The sequence below is a fragment of the Tyto alba genome, unplaced genomic scaffold (assembly GCF_018691265.1).
Source record: "Tyto alba isolate M040663 unplaced genomic scaffold, T.alba_DEE_v4.0 Super-Scaffold_27, whole genome shotgun sequence".
In the NCBI taxonomy this organism is placed as follows: domain Eukaryota; kingdom Metazoa; phylum Chordata; class Aves; order Strigiformes; family Tytonidae; genus Tyto; species Tyto alba.
The window spans coordinates 28,996,444-29,014,177 of record NW_024881301.1 but is presented as its reverse complement, the minus strand read 5'-3'; positions in this window follow the sequence as shown (position 1 = coordinate 29,014,177).

Below are 17,734 nucleotides of genomic sequence, written 5' to 3'. Positions count from 1 at the left end.
TGGAATATTTACTGCTAAAGTATGTGAAATAATATGAACTTGAAAGATTCATATCAGTTTTTCAGTAATCAGTTTTGGCTAAATTCATTCAAAATTAAACTGTTTGCTCAGCTGACATCCTTAATTCATCACCCTCGCTGAGACTGAGATCTTCAAAGCCATTCACAACAGCTAAACAAACATATCTTCCATTAGTTTCAATTATGAAGCCTGATAAAGTGTGCAGATGATATGAATCTTTACAGATGACAGTGAGGGATATAATTTAGACACAAGAGAGGTAACATGATCAGACTGATGCTTATAGTGAACTATAAGCCAGAGTTTCACAGTTGAATATGGGTGGGTGGTACAATGCTCCTCACCTGCTTCAAAACTGCTGCTGAGGCACAGCGGTAGCACAGCATATTGTACCTGCATTGGGAGGAGAGCACTTGAGTCTTCATTGCTGGTAATGTGGCACTGTCCCCAAAACTTATTCCTTTTTTAAGAGAAAAAACTGGAATGGAGAGGAGGTAACTACTTCTTAAGTCTAAAGCAGCTACATTAAAGAGGAAAAACTTCACATGACAGTAATTTAATTAGACTGCAGTATTATTGCCTTGACTAGTGATGGAAAACAAGAAACTTCTTAAGTGAGGGTTGTATCATAGCTGCATAATTTCCCAATACTGAAAGGAGCTAGTCTTTCTAAAGCTGGCCTACATGCAAGGCCCTCTGCTTTCACTGGAAAGCTCCTCAGAGATTTTGTACAGAAAACAAAACAGCAAGGGGTAGATGATTCACCAGAATATTTTTCTCTAAAACCCCAGAGGTCTCTACTTAAGCATCCCAAGCTATAAAAAGCTTGAAGTAGTTAATATACATGTTAAACACTCAACATCAGAGCTATCATTAACTTGCTACGTATTTGAAGTATAGGGAGGGGCTGATGGAATCTAGAATTTTTCCAGAAGGCCCACAGCCATGTGCTTTTATGTATTTGTTGTGATTTGAGCCCGGTCGGCAGCCAAACACCACAGAGCTACTCACACCTCCTTTCTCTTCCAGCAATGAGAAGGGACAAATGAGCCAGGCTTGGGGTTTGAGATAGGACTGGGAGGGGCAGATCACCCATTATGGTCACAAGCAAAAGGCAGACTCGTTAGGGGAAGAGAAAAAGAACATACATTTATTAAAGACACTAACAACAACACATAACAGAGTAGGACAGTGAGAAGCATTGCCACATCTTGAGAACACCTTCCCCCCACCCCTCCCTTCTTCCCGGGCTCAGCTCTGCTCCCGATATCTCTACCTCCTCCCCCAGTGGCGCAGGGGCAGGGAATGGGGGGTGCAGTCAGTGCTGCTGCTGCTGCTTCTTCCATCTTCGGTGGGGGGAGCTTCTGGAACTTGTTCCCCCTGCTCCATCGTGGTCCCCCTCTCACAGGAGACAGTCCTCCACAGACTTTCTCCGACGTGAGTTCCTCCCATGGGCCGCAGCGTTCCCCACACTGCTCCGTCGTGGGTCACTAACTTCCTCCGACTGGATTCCCTCCCACGGCTGCAGCCCTTCCCGAGCTGCTCTGGCATGGGACACCCCTGCATGCTGCAATCCTCCCAGCACTGAATTACAGCAGTGGGGCTGCCTTTTCCCATGAGACCCCGGCCTTCTTCGGGCACAGAACCTTGATCAATTAGGCGGAAGCCACGGGCCATAAATCAATATCTGCTCCACTGTAGATCTCCATGGGTGGCAGGGGGGGCCGCCCTGCCGTCTCACCACAGGATACAGGGGGGTCTCTGCTCCGGCACACCTCCCCCCTCCTTTCTCCCTCCGTTCCTCCACTGACCTTGGTGTTCATGCAGCTGCAGCAACTCCTCCTCACCAGTCCCACTGCCCGTCACCACGTCCCTTCTTAAATACGTTATCTCAGAGGTGCAGCTGATGGGCTCAGTTTTGGTGCAGAGGTGGAGCTGACTTGGAGCTGGAGGAGCTTTGAGAAGCTTCTCACAGGGGGAGTCACCCCTATAGCCCCCTCTCCTGCCACCAAAAAACCCCACCACTCACTCAAAGCTGGGACAGTATTCTTTTCGTTATTGTTAAATAATGCTAACAGTAGTATTCGTGTATGGCCTGCATCAGTCTCCTGAAAGATCATTTTGGCCCTCAGTGAGAAAAAACCTTGTTTTCCCTTTTCAGAAAAGTAATTTTAAAGTAGCCAGGCTGGTGGCATGGCAGACATAATAAAGTTTGTCAATTCATAATTGGTTTGTGCAAATTAAAATGATTTTTTTTTCCTTACTGTGTCCTTAAGCAATGTTCCCCTGATGAAAATATTTGTGTTTTGTTTTTTTTTTAATTAATCTCATCCTTCCTCCTAAATCAGTTTAAGATCTCTACATCCCTGTTTGGAAAAAAAAGATGTGGTTATCATAAGAGCATGGGTGAAAGATAGGATGGTGGAAAGCCTAAAGGAGTAGAGGTCCAGATAGAGATGTACTGGCAGGTCTATGAAGAGCTTGTCACAGTGCCTGTTGGCTCTCTGCTCCTGTTTCATTTGCTCTGCTGGTTAATCATTTGCTTGAATGCTCAGGTACCATGGTGATGGACACACTATCAGTGCCACAGACCCAGCATGCTGCATATTCATTAAAACATTATTTCTGAAAGGAAACCCAATATAAATACAACTTTTGAAAATCCTCAGCATAGGTAACATTGCTGTTTACTTTCCTCTCCAACAATACGAATTAGCATGGTAGGATGTAGGCTTCTTCATTTCTTCCCAATTTAGGTTTTTCATTCTGCTGTTGATATCCACAACTCTCTCATAAGAACATAAGTGGTTTGAAAAGCTTCAGACTTCTTCCATATGTTGAATATAGCACATTTGTGCACTGGCCTTTCTGTGCAGCTATTGAGATATGTGTTCCATTGTCATCAATATTAAAATCAGGGAAAGGGCCTTGGAATAAGAGCCAAATGCGTCTTTGGACTATTAAGCCCCAACAGTTTGCTAGTGTGACCTTTGTGAAACTGGGGGTATAAAGTGCAACTTTGAAAATCCTGGCCAGCAACTAACTGCTGGAGTGCCAACTGGCAAGCAATTCCTCCTTCTTCTCCAAATACGAAACCTTCTGCCTGAATAGCTCCAATGCAGCATCTCTTCTGCAGTGTCACATTTTGAGGTGTAATCCTCACACAGGCTTCTGTTGCTGTTGTTACTTTTTATAGTGCAGTGCTATTTGTATCTCTGAATATTTATGGCGGCCACCACTGGACAATTAGCACTGAGCAGTAGCTTCCCACAGAGGGCATTACTGTGCTAGCATCCCTCCAAGATAACTGCACAGAATATAGAAACAAATGTTATCTCTTTATCCCAAGTACCTTATAAATTTGCTCCTGGTTTGGGTATCTTGAGTTGCTTCATGGTGCTGCTCTCTGAACACTGGTGCTGGAGCTGACTGAACTAGCACACCGGCAGCCTGTGAACCCTCAGCACATGACGTGTCCAGCAGGCAAATTAAACCACAGAGGAGGGAATCAGAGCTGGATAATTGTTCCTCAAACTCCATTGATCATAAAAGCTTGCTTTAACTTTAGTTGCAGTCTTCAGGAAATAGAAAAGACATCCTTTCCCTCCTACATTTGCCTCACATGATAAAAAAGTACCAAATACTTTTTTCAGGCCTATCTTGCCATCTGCTCTGACAGCAATTAGCTCACCAATTGGTGTGGGCTGAGTTCCATTAATATATGGTAAAAGCGTGCAAAAAAGCTCAAAACTCAGACGGTGATACAGGGATGCTGTTTATGTCTGACTGGCATGAGGTAGGAAGGGCCTGTGATATACTGCTTGCCAGAAGTTGGAGACACTTACAAACAGTGTGTAGACAAAGCAACACCATTTAAATATCCCATAATACTGATTAAAAAAAATGTATAGTAAAGACACTAAATATGGCAATCCTGTCAGCATTTCTGAACAATGGGTGAGTGAGATTTGTGGAACTTGCGGGTCACGACTGGTCTCCTCACTAACCTGCTTCCTGTAAGATGTGAGCTGATGTCGCAGGGGTGGTGGGAGAGAAGCCGGGACTTACTCTTTAAGGATTTAATTTGAAAGGCAAATTCCTTCTTCCTATCCTTCTGCAGTATGGGACTTTCCACCTTGGTACCACCTGGTCCTTGAACACTCTAGGATCCACAGATCCTTGTAAAAAGTACAGGTACAGCAACTTTTCTCTGCTCTGGTGTTTTACTGGGGAGAAAGAACAGCCCTTGAGGAAAGTGGAAAATGAGTGCTGTTTGCCTCCTGTGCCTCTCCAGATTCCAGGAGCCAGTGCAGATCAAGTCACCTCCCTCTCCCAGGTGGAAGTTGGGCCAGACTGCAGAGGAAGGCACAAAACAGGTGCAGGGTAGTATTGTGGGGTATCAAAGTAATACCTTAGCGATCCTGGTGACCATAGTACGGTTGCAAAACTGGGATGTGGCATCAGAATATAGACCTATACTATTGAGATGGCAAACATCTACAGTGCAGAATCTATGAGTTGACCTGTAAAATGCTTTTGTTGCTGCGATGTTGCCAGTCATGCAGGCAACCCTTCCTGCCAACCATTTCCTCTTTTTCATTAATCTGCAGTAATTTCTTTGGCGTTCCTTTGCATTAAACCTAAGGGGTATTCATGGCATTGACAGGTATGGTTCAATTAATATCCTTCCCTTCCCCAGGGTGTCCCATTTTTGAGAACCACCCCAGGAACACGTGTGAGTTGAGTGTGGTTAGAGGCATCTCCTGACAGCAGATCTGTGTACTTGTTTTTTTCCATGGACTATTGTCTGGAACTTGGCAAGCCTTTGGAATCTTTCTTGGATGAGCAGTTCTGGATTATTCACCAATTTTTTGTGAGATGAAATGAAAATAAACATGAGCTTAGGACTCTGAGCTCAAACTCAAACCCAGGCTTTCCCAATGTGAGCCCAGAAGTGAGAGTTTTAATTTGGGCCTTTAAAGATTATTATCCAGTGACAGAATGAGGTTTTGAATCTGAATGGCATCCAGGTTCTGTGAGACTCATGTAAATACACTAGCTTAGTGCTTGCAGTATGTTTACAGCCTGCTATTAATTTCTAACTAATGGCATTTTCCTCTTTGGCACAGTGGGAGAAGCTGTGAGCTTTATCGTTGGTATTGGGTTTGGTACCTTACGATGGTAACAAAATCTGCAGATGTAGAAGCATGATAAATGCTCAGATATGAGGGTCAGAAATGAGTCAGTTTCTAAACTGTCTTCTGTTGGAATGGGCAGAGAAAGTTTATGTAGGTTGCACAACTGCAGCCATTGATTGTTCACTTTCAGTACAACAGATCCATGATTTTTCTGTCCTCAAACACTTGGTAATTTTGGTTGAAAACAGTAGGCCCAAATCCAAACTGAGTTCAAGTATTCCAAGTGTCTAATTACTAACAAGTATTGGTACACCTGGAATGAAAAGTATATAAGGAAAGGAAAGCAATCACCTGGTCTGGTGCTGACAGAGTTAATGAGGAACTCAGGAGAGGAAGAAAAGACTGCATGAGTTGTGTTTAATTTTTTAGTCTCTTTGCCGTCTGCCAGTCCTTTACATGAGTGCTAAAAATTTAATTAAAAAATTAAAAATATATTTTAAAGACCAATTTAAGAAACTGAACATGCAACTCTATTTTCTGACACAATCTTGCATTTGTGAGTAAGGGGAAACTCAATTATTTCAGTGGATTGCCGAAGTAGATGTGAATCTCACTTTATCCATTCTCACCTTAACAGATTGACTTGGAAACCTTCAGTTTTAAAAGAAAGTAAAGGTGTCAGAGTGAGTTCATATGGAACAGATGGGTTTTCTGGAAAAAGTCTCCAATTTGATAAACTTCCAGAAAAATTTCACATGACTGGCAGGAGACAAAGTACCTTTGTTGTGAATGTTTACTGGTCCCACTGAAGTTGATGCTACTTTGGGAATTGACTTCACCTGAGATTAGGACTTTGGTTATAGACTGGTGTGAGTGCTGAAGATGAAAACACTGGTCATTAAAGCTGTGTCAGCTTCTCAGCAATGATCTGATGTTCTTTCTGGCTTAAGTTCAATGCTCTTTGAATGATAACCCTTGATTTACATTGTGTGTTTCTCAGCTATTCTTGTGAGGTTATTGAGCTGATGTCTTCCTATTGTTTGTGGAGCCACCAAAGAAACAAGCAAAGAGGGAAAAAAAAAAAAAAAAACAACAAACCAACCAAACAAAAAAAACCCCAGAAAATACTGATTTAAGTTTGGTGGCTGCTGTTGAATGTGCTTGTCCTTCCCTCTTGCAGCTGCAGAACATACTGGCATTGCAGGTGGGTCATCCGACAGCTCCCTTCCGGACTGTTGCCAATCCTGCTTCATGGATCAGCCAAAAACTGCCTCCTGAATTGAGCTTGCACCTGTTTCCTCTTCTTCTGGAATAAACAGTTTTGTCTGAAAAGAGCATTAACAAAGGCCAAAGTTGCACACCCAGCCCGGCCTACTGATATAAAGGAAATCACATTTTCTTGATGCTTGTAGAATGAAAGTGGCAGCTGTTACCATGGAAATAGTCAATTTATGAAAGGAGAAGTTTTGAGGAGGCTGAACATCACCACTAATCTAAGAGATTGCAGTCAAGACAAAAGGTTAAAGTTGGAGATGTGCTAATTAGGATATAGCTGCATTTCAGATAGCGTGAGGATGGATACAAAGGAATTTCATTTGTTAAAAATACTGTTGTCCTAGCTAGTCCCTTGAACCTATTATTTTGAATACACAACATGGATTAGATTCATCCCTAGTATAAATCCACTGATTTGTGTTCAAACTGGTGTAAACTTAATGGGTATAAGTAGGTACTATGTCCTGGAAAGACTGTTTCAAATGCTTCCTTAAAATGTATTTTAAGAGTTATTTTTTTCTCATTCTCTTTTTGGAGACTTTTCCTGGGTTTTGTTTTGCATTTTGCAAGTATTGATGTCCCCTCTGTCCTTTTCTGTCTGCTCAACATATTTTCTGGGGTGCAGAAATTACTGTGGTTCAGATTTCTCCTTAAATGTGCTAAAAATGTTATCAGCAAATAGAGAAAAGACTTTGTTATTTCCACTGCACTTCCTCTAGTGATTGACTCTGCCAAGATGAAGTGAATAATACAGTAAAGTCATAATCTGCAAACAGGAATATTTGGGCCAGATCCTCTCTGCTCATACAAAGTGCTAAATCTTTACTCTCTTCAGGAGAGTTGCATCTCTCCACAAGTTCTGAAAATACAGCAACATACTAGTTCTGTTAAATTTCTCAGTTTTAGAGCACTGAAAACCCATCTGACAAACTTCATCTGAACAGCTAATAACAACTTCAAAACTATTCCACAATTTGCTCTGGATTATTTCACAAGAGACTTAATTATTCTTAATTAAAGCTCCTGTTGATTGTATTTGTGTGAGCCCTAGCTATTCAAATAATTTTGGGCGCTATGTTCTTTTATTTATTGATTTTCACTTACAAGTAGCCTGCATTATCACAAAAGTCTTTATCTGTATAATTAGTTTTACAGAAATTTTGTAATGAAGACTGTATGGGAAAAATGAAATGGTAAATGTTGTTGGATATGTCGCCCAGAATGACACCAGTAACATCAAATTAGTAAAATATCACCATCACACTGTTCATGGAAGAGCTAAGGGACATTCTGTGACAAGTGGATGCAAGCAATGGGTCCGGGCAATTGTAAAGGGCGTTACAGCATGTGATAATTCCAGCTGTATCTCAAGCTCCAATTTGAAGGCAGTAATTTTGCCCTAACTCTTGTATCCGGGAGACTATTTGAGAAACTCATAGGCTTATTGCTAGGTCCCTTCTTTACAGCCTAGATGAATGTGTGGCATGTATACAGCTTTTTTTTTTTTTTTCATTTTTTTTTCGCCCCTCATGTTATTACTGCTCCTTAATTTAAATAAAGCTTCTCCCACCTGGAGGTGTCTTCCTCAAGGCATTTCTAGGCAGCAGTTATATCCTTACTTAGATTGTTTTATTGCTAGGTTAAACAACTTAGCTCTGCACGTATCTTTGGATGGAAGATCTCCATTCCTTCATTCATTTTGGAAGCTATTCTCTCTCCTATTCTCCATTTGAGTTCATCTTTCTTGAATGTGTGTAGGATTTCAGGTGAGGAACAACTCACACTTTGGACCTGATCACAGACGTCACCCAGGTTCCACTGAAAATCTCTGTCCTCATGTCCTACAGCCTCTCACTTGGCTTTTTCATCATGTTACCCATTTAGTCATCTTCCCATTGACAACTGCAGCCCTCCTTTATCTGTACCTGGTCATCTCCCAAGTTACATTTGAATTTTTGCACATGACCTTGCGGTTTACTCCATTTCTATGGCTCCCATCCTCACGCTGCTCTATTTGTATAGTTTCACTGCTGCTCAGTATTGACAGTACAAGAGTGCGCAGGTACTTGTCCTGTTTTTGAGGCTGATCAGCAGCTAAACGCCACGCAGCCGCTCACCCACCCTCCCCCCACTTGGGAATGGGGAGGGAATCGGAGGGGCAAAGGGAGACTCGCGGGTTGAGATAAAAACAGTTTGATAACAGTAACAGAACAGTACGGTGACAGCAGTATCAGCGGGTGATGTACAATACAGCTGCTCACCACCCGCCTGCTCCCAGCTCACAATCCCAAACACACAGGCCCCACAGCCCCACTCTGGGAAGTGAGAGCCCCTCCTGGCCCCGCTCCTGCCTTTATATAGTGAGCACAATGTCACGTGACATGGACTATCGGCCAATCGGGCCCAGCTCTCCAGCTGTGCTCCCCCCGCCCCCGCACACAGGTGAGGGCACTGGGCCCTGGGGAGCCCCTGGGGTCTCAGGGGGCTGCAGCTCCTCCCGCTGCCAGACCCACGGGAGCTCTCGGCCAGCCCCAACCGGGACAGTACTCTTCTCCCTGGGCTACAGGCTCTACCTGATCAAGAGCTGTGGAAGGGCAGCAGAAGCCCCAGGATGGATCCTGAACACCCTCATTGCTAATCTCAATTGATTCGTTGTATCCCTTCATAATGGCACTTCCCTGTTACTGCTTTTCCTTTAGCTGTTTTTTAATCACCAAAAAAGTGTTCTGCTTAGTCCTCAGATTCCTTAATAATGTGTAACATAGTGTCAGATGCATTCCTAAAGTCCCGAAAGATGAGATCTATTATACTTCATCTGTTCAGAAAACCACTTACCTCATCGAAGAAAACTATATGGATAGTTTGTATGGTGTTCCTTTGGTAAATGACTGTTGTATTTTATTCCGTTTTCCATTTATTTCAGTGTCTTTATATATTGTCTTCCACAAAATGTATTTTAAGGCCTTTTATACTAATGAGGTCAAATGAAATAGCTTGTAATTTTCCAGCTGCCTTCTCCTCTTATTTTTTTTCACTTTTTTTTTTTTTAAGTAAAGAAACTGTATTTATTATTTTTCAGTTCCACTCCTAACTTGATGGTGGTATTAAAAATATTTGTCACTGGACCAGCGTTACACGTGTCAGAAATTTTTTGAAGTCAGAGATGGTTAACCAGATGGTTAACCAGACTTCAAGCTTGATGCATTTCACTTTTTGGGTCGAGCGTTTGTGTTAGCTGTGGTAGTTTCTACCTGCATACCCACGTTCTCATTGTTCATCCTAGCTCTGTCTCTAAATTAAACTTAAAACTTCTGATTGAAAACTGTGGCAAAATACTTATTCAGGGCCTTCCCTTGTGTTGTCTTTAAACTATACTCTATCCTTCCTCCACAGTGGCACAGCATTTTTTCTTGTCTTTTTTTAATTTAACATTTGTTTTCATATTCTTTGCAAGGTATAACTCGGTTGGATTCTTGGCAGTTTAAACTTTATCTTTGTACTTGCTAACTTCTCAGATGTTTTTAGGCTGTGGACAGTACCTTTGGCATTCTGTGTGGACTCTGCTTATTTCTAGTACCTTCTTTTTGACATAGTTATTCCTTCAGGTTAGACCTGGGACCTCTTCTTACAACGTCTAGCCAGTTGCTGGCTGCAGCTTTGTAAAAGCTCTTTATTCAATTTACTGTCCTTTTTCTGCACTACAGAATAGACAGAACTTGAGAGATCTTAAATGCCAGTTTGATTGTCATTTTACAGTGCTTTACTATGTTAGTGTAATTCTTAAACTCCTATGCCTACCTTGCTTCTCTCTTACGTAAATAATCTCAGTCATGCCATAATCAAAGCTCTGAAGATTGTTTGTGTGAGAAAAGGCTTGCAGATCAGAGTCTACATTCCTTAAAGTACTTTTACCAGGTGTAGCATTTTCTCACAGTGGTGTTTTTTTTAGCTGAACTGTAAAAGCTGTTTAAGAGGTACACATGCAGTATCAAAAGAAGTGCAGAATATTTTGGAAGGTGAAACTGCTTGGAAACTGAAGGATGCATGAATTTGTCCAGGTGCCCAGTATTTCTCTAATAGCCTTCTTGCCACTTGACTCAGGTTTTATTTCTGTCTTTTTAATTATTATTAGATTTTCTTTTGGCACCCTGGTGATTTGCAAATGTATAAGTACTATACTGAGTGGCCAGGAAAATGGTCTTTCACAGAACTAAATTGTTGCATGGAGAAAGTTCCTTGGTAACTACTTATTATGTGGATTTTTGTCAGGTCTCAAGATGTATTGTGGCTGTGTTGCATTAACACTGGAAAAGAATATTCAGCAGCATACTCTGCCTCAAAGAGCTTGCAACTGAAAAACATAAAATACATTCCACTGTGAAATGTGGGAAATAAGCTAGTGTCACTCATCTAGGGCATGACCAGTAGCTGCACCCAGTCTCCTTGACTTCTCAATCTCTTTCTCAGTTGCATGAAGATTTTTCCTATTTTTGGCCACTGCAGTCTTCAATATGAGTAGGAAATTTCAGTAGGATACTGGGAATGAAAAGCAACAAAATTTCATTTATTTTCCTGCTGTTCCACTTACTTTAATAATCTGTCACTATATGACAAAGTAGTTGGTAGAATGGGAATGTATGGTATGATCTCTACCAGTGCCACTGCATGTTTTCGCCAATCCAGTAGGGGAGTATATATTAGCTATTAATCTGTTACAGAGAGAAAGCAGTGGATGGGTCAAAACCTGATTTGGCTGTTAATTTACAAATTTAGAGCAATAGGCAAGGAAGTAGATGACAACGCAGAAAATATTTTTTTTTGTATACAGAAAGCTTTCTTTTAAATTGATCCTGTTCATAAGTAATATTACACACAATTCTGAGAAGGCGTTAGGAAGTCTCAGTACATTTAGATTTTCTGATTAGCTGGTGAGCTGCATAAATGTGACCTGAGTCATGACTCCTCTGTGGTTTCTACTTGTAAATCCTTTTTCCACTACAAATAAATTATGAAATACATTTTAAAAAATCAGGTAATGAAAAAATAATACTTTTTTAAAAAAATCTAATGGACACAGATATATTGAATAGTGTAATTTTTTTGCTGTGTGAATGAAAAAAAACCCTCTCCAAATCTCTTCCATGTATAAATACATCCATTTACTTCATCAGCATCTCAGTGAATCAAAGTTGGACCAATAAAACTTTTCTGCAATGTCAATCCTGTCTGTGTCAGAAAGATTCAGTAGAGATTAGGGAGGAATCTGTATGTGGTTCTGTACTTGCTGCTGTGTCAGCTTCACAGCAAAGCAGGATCCTGGGTCATAGGAAAGCAAAAGCAACAGAATTTTGTTTTCAAGAGTGTCATCTCATGTACAAAGCTATTACTTCCCTCTCTGGCAGCGAAGCTACGTATTGTATTTACCAAAAGAACGCTAACAGATCTCAAAGAAGTGCTCACATAATGTTGTATTCAGGAATTTCAAAGAAATTCTGATCGAGATGGTACTCAGGCTATGAATACCTACAGAATTGTCAGGTACCAGCACAGTGTTGTGAAGAGTGCTACAAGAAGGTTTCTTTTGGCACCAGTGTTGCAGTTACTCACCCAGCAAATCTTATGCTCAGTAATTCATCTCAAAAAAAAAAAAAAACAAACAATTAATTTTATCACTGGTAAAGTTTTTTCCCTAGTCTCTGTTCTAAAATAGCCAACACAAATCTTTGTTTTGTTCTTTTGTTCTGATTGGGTATTTTTCAGGGAAGAAAGAGGTATTCAAACAATTAGAAACTTTTCGATCAAGAATGTGGAGGGAATAGGTTGAACAGGAATGATAAATCATGGTAATGGAAAGCTGTTCCTTCCAGTGTATGTGCTGGCTTTCTGAGCAAGTTTTTCAGAAAACAGGATTTTAACCTTAGGATTTGTACTTCTGCATGAACTTTTCAGGAAAACAATTCTACATGAAGGACACTCCCTCTGTTAACATCCTGTTAGGGTGATGGGTGTTGATTTAAAATCCAGAGAGACAAAAATAACTGGTTTAATTTTCAGATGTGTAAAATGTACAGATCACTAGTTGAAAAAACATGCAATTTATTTTAATACTTATTTGTTAAACATAATGCATATTTTTTACTTAGCTTGTATGTCTGTGTTGATTTTTCTTAGCTGTGGAGAAAGAGCTACAATACAAACAATGTGACACAGGTATTTATTTACTCAGCAGTCTGTCCAAACAAACTGACCTGATTAAGGTGAAAATTTTTCATTGCAGCATTTTTCTGTTGGTGCCTTAGGAGATTTGTAGCGAAAGGCATGTTCTTTTTGCAGGTTTATTTTAATAAAAAACAGAACTACCTCAAAACCCAAATATTCAACCACAAAATCATATTATTTTTAATTCCAGAAAGGCTCCATAATACCTTCTGAGTATTACAATTTAGATGCTTCTTGCTCCTGTTCTACTTCGGGGCCTGTTTTCCTGTCTGGACCTAATCTTCCGTGACACGCTACTATCTCTGCTTTATGGCTATGGACACAGCCTATTCTCTGATGAATTGAGGGAAATACAGTCTAATAATGTAGCTACACAAGGGAATGAGAATATGAGTCACTCAAACTTTAATATCTGTGAAGGCCAAAAGCTTGTATTTAAAGCTCCCCTGGAAAATTGAATTATTCTCTGCAAAGGAAAAACACACAAATATTTTTAATTACCTCTAGACACCTAGTTCTCATTTACTGTTGAATATGTCTGATGACTTCAATAAAACTAGTTCACAGGAAGTGAGCTTAGAATTTGAGCTGTGCAGAAACCTAGCACTACACGTGACAGGCTCAGTCTGAATGAGATACAAATGACATCATCTGGTAGGAGGAAGAGAGGGATGATGGTGAGTTAAAGAGCTTGTTGGGCTATTGGTATTCTTCAGCCATACCCTATTTTCTCAAAAAGGAGAACTTTTTTGTTGATGGCTCTATTAATCCTTTCTCTCAGTTCATAGCATTTGAGACAAAAGGCACTTTTTACACAAGTGTTGTGCATGTGACGTGGTCCACACAACTGAAATCCATCTCTGAACTACACTGTCAGCTTGACATCAATTACTAGAGTCTGTGGCTCTAGGATAGGTATCTTTAAACATCAAGCAACAAGCGAAAGTTGTATTTGAAAGCCTTGAAACCAGCTGCTGGTCTGAAAGCTCTTCAATCTGGATAGAATATTCTCAGCTTGGATTGTTTAATCAATGCTCTGTTTTCACTTCATTGGCAAAAAAATAATCTAAAAATAAAGCTTCTCTATTAACGAATTGTTTGTCATTTCCAAACTCGCTGCAGAGGTCTGTTCAGTGATGTCTGCTGACTCGCTAAATTTTTATGCGCCCTCCTCTTTGGAGAATCATTAAGCTTAGAAGAATTAGGCTCTAAAGGACTGCTCAGGATGGCTTGTTTTAAAGCATGTCAAAACTGCTGGGCAGCAGCTTCTTAAAAACTACCACATTGTGGATCATTCGGATTGACTGGGCATAAATTAGCGCCAGTTCTGTTATTATTCTTAACACAAGTTGCAAAGATACTTACACATCATAACTGAGCATTTAGGCTGGCATCGGCACAGGTATTTAGTGCATCTGAGCTCTTCCAATTTTTCTTTTTATTAACCCCAAATCTTCTATATGGTCTGTTGGTTAATTAGAAATCTGAGTAATTGTTATTCAGTGCAACTATAAAACTGCTGAGAAACTGATTTTCAGAAAGGCTGTTTGCCCACATCTTTATTGGATTTAGCTCAAGTCAACAGTGTCAACTACTTCTAAAGCCTGGATTTGTACAGAGTACGCCACAGCTCTTCAGTTAACCTGTAGCTCTGCAAGAGACTGTTAACTGCAAGCCAGCTCTGCAGACCAACACTTCAGGCCAAAAGGGGTTTGTCAGTGGTTCATGTCCACACACAGAGCAAATAATGCGTCTGTCAATACCTATGCTCACCATGACTTCCACCAGATGACCTCCAGTGGCTCCTATTTGTACCCTGGTGTTTCATCTGCTTTAAGGTAGTGAGTGATGTGTGACTTGGAGGGGCTATGGAGCAGATGTGCATTTCAGCCGACACAGCTTCTGACAAAGGGACAGGTGGGGGCAGCCTGTTGAAAACCTCTGTGCCAGAATTCACTTGAACTTGTCCCTTTGGTGAGTACGAGGCGGGTGGGAGATGGAGGAGAGGGGAGCAACCATCCTCCCTTTCCCCCCCTTATATTTCAGGGAGGTTAGTCCCTATCGGGGAGAAAGGAGTGAACAACTCCTGGGCTTTTTTGCTTTCTGCCTTTGTATGCACCTTGTGAGGGTATGAGCTATGTCTTTCCTCTCATCCCCTCCATTATACCGCAAAGACAGACTCTGCTATTCTCCTATAACTAGGTTTTCAGACCTCAGCAGCAGAAGTGCAGACCCGTGTTCTGCCAGAATATGACTTGACATTTGGTTAGCACCAGAGAGAATTGGACTCTAGTATCCGAAGGTGGACTTTAGGTCTTTTTTTGAAGACTACGCTCCAAGTTATGTAATTTTGTTGTCTGACCAATTCATTGGGAGGAATTACATCTCTGTTTACTGTCTCGTATGCTTGTATGTATAAATACAATTTGAGTATATTATATTTATTACACTTCCAACTTTAAGGATTTCCTTCAATTTCCAGGAAAACTTCCTTTAAAAAAGCAAAAAGCTACTGACCAATACGTAGAAATGATTTAGGGTATTTATTTTAGTAATGGGGAAAGTCCAAAGGAAAAAATACATGGCCTACTGGGACAATTTATAGGGAAGAATAAATATGAGGAAAATCATCAGCTAAATGACATCATATAATTCACCCCAGTCTAATCTGTGACTTTGAGATTTTGAGCATTTCTTAATTTGATTTGCAGGTGATGATCTGCTGCCAGAATAAATAAATCTTAGAAAGTGCCAAGACTGCTCAGCCATTTGCTGTGGGATCACTCCCACATGAGGAACCTGGATCATCATCTTTCTTCAAGTATCTTCTCTCCTGTGGTAAGCTTTTCAGACATACAATCTTCTTCTGTGTCAGGAGTTTTGAGAAGAGGTGAGTTCTGAAAAGTCCAGCTTTAGTCCTAGGTTTTGTTGGCAGAACTGGAAGCTATAGTCAGTAAGCCTAGTTGTAGTCATGTTGAACACGTGTAAGGGTTGGTAAGGCTGCGGAGCGTAGTAAATACCACAGAACTAAATTACAGGTGTCACTAACTGTAGTTTGTATTTCCTTCATCCCCATGAGGTGGACCGCACTTGCACAGTGTGTAAAATTTTGCTACTTGTCTTATTATCTGAAATTAATTTTTTTAATATTGGCATCTGTATTTGCAACTTATGACTTTCAAAGTGATGTCAGTCCCTCTAAATAATTAAAAAAAGAGCCTCTCATCCAATATTAAAAACAAACAAACAAAAATCCATTAATAATTCTGACAACTAACCTTTGGAATGAAGATCTAATTAGTTCTCATTGAGCTTGGTCCAAAGATCATTGAAGTAATTTGGTGTCTTTCCATTAAAGATAATTGACTTTAGAGCAAAGTTCTTTCTCAGACACACTGGTTTAGCAGCATTGGGTAGCAAACAGTCACCGTGTCACCCATCAGCAACATCACCCACAGACAGGGTATGTAAGGTGTTCTGTTTGACATTGTTTCTGGTAAAGATGTCGCCTAAGTTGATGATGCCTCTGTGGGCATGTAGAGGACATGGGAAAAACTTTGTGCCCTGAGTACCCGTTTATTTGGCAGTCACCAAAGCCTGCAGGTTTCTCCTCACTCCAGCTTCACTGTGGAGCTTTCATCAGAAGTGTCAACATTAACAAGATTTTAAACTGCAGGCGAATATAGAACATAATTTGATCCTGGCAAAGAACTGTTTACCTCAGCACTTGTGGGATAATGTAGAGTAAGCAGCAAATCATTGATGAATCTGTAATGCAACACCAGTCCCAGGAGTGTTCAGACAAAATTGCTGCAAAGGAGGAAAGACACCAAAAGTGATTAAATCTGGTGATAGATTCAGACCTTGGGAGACCTCTAGGGAGACTTTTCTTTTTAAAAAAAGAGGAAGGAAAAAAGAAAAAGGGGTGCAGAATTATGTGCTTAACCCTTTCATTCTGGCTTAATAAAAAACATAAGGAACCCACAGATGCTGAGTGTTTACTGAACCTTAATTGGTGGGGAATCATCCTTGCAGTTACTCTAGTTTGATGTTTGGGGTAATGTTGACTTCTGGCCATTATCCATGTATCTCTAGTGAAACTTTTGCGTGTTCTATCAGGCCATTAATTCTCATCACTGTTAAACACCTTATTTGCTTTTTCTGTCCATAGAGATAATTAATAAACATAGGATAAAATTTGTATGACATTAATAGAGCAAGGTATTTAATCACTGTAAATTTTAAACATGTGACAAATTTACTAACAATATCCAGCAATATTTAGATGGTGATTAGAGAACTTCAGTGTAATTGCATTGTCAAAATGGTACAACGTATCTGTCAACACAGACAACAAGTTGGTCCTTAGACTAGCATTTCACTAGATGTTTACTTGCCCCCACCTCTGTTTTGTCTTCTATCTGGCTGCCACAGTTCAAATATAGGTCCAGTGGGGTCAGTGCAGGTTCTTCTATAGAGATGGTTGGGACTTTTACTTAAGACCTGGGCACACTGGAGGTCCCTGCTTAGTTTCCATCTCTGTTATGTATTTGCTCGGGGAACATAGGTGAGTCGCTCTTTGGCCAGTCACAATAGGGTTGACAGAGCTTGTTGCTTGGATAGTCTGCTTCGTAACAGGGCTTTGTTTCCTACTATATTTCTGTACCTAGGAAGCAGGGTTCCAGTTCCATTTGGTACTCCAGGTTACTGAACATAACAAATTTAATTTAGTCCATCTCAAGTAATGACATCAGGATAACAAAAACCTCCCTATCACATTAATTATCCTCACAGTATTCCACTCCCTTTACAAATTTATTTTGGAGACTTAGCAAGATTATACTGCAGTATTAAATACAGTCATCTGTTTGGATGAAAGTAGTTGCAAAGCTCCGGCTAATGCTCATATGAAGTTTAGATTCTAGCATACATTCCACGTACTGATACAAAAAATACTGAGTTAATGTACCAAAAATAGACATTAATTTAAAGAAAACAAAGAAGCTTTTAAGTGATAATTCTGAAAATTCCAATGGCATTTTACAGTCATTTGCATGGCATGATTCATGCTTGAAATATTG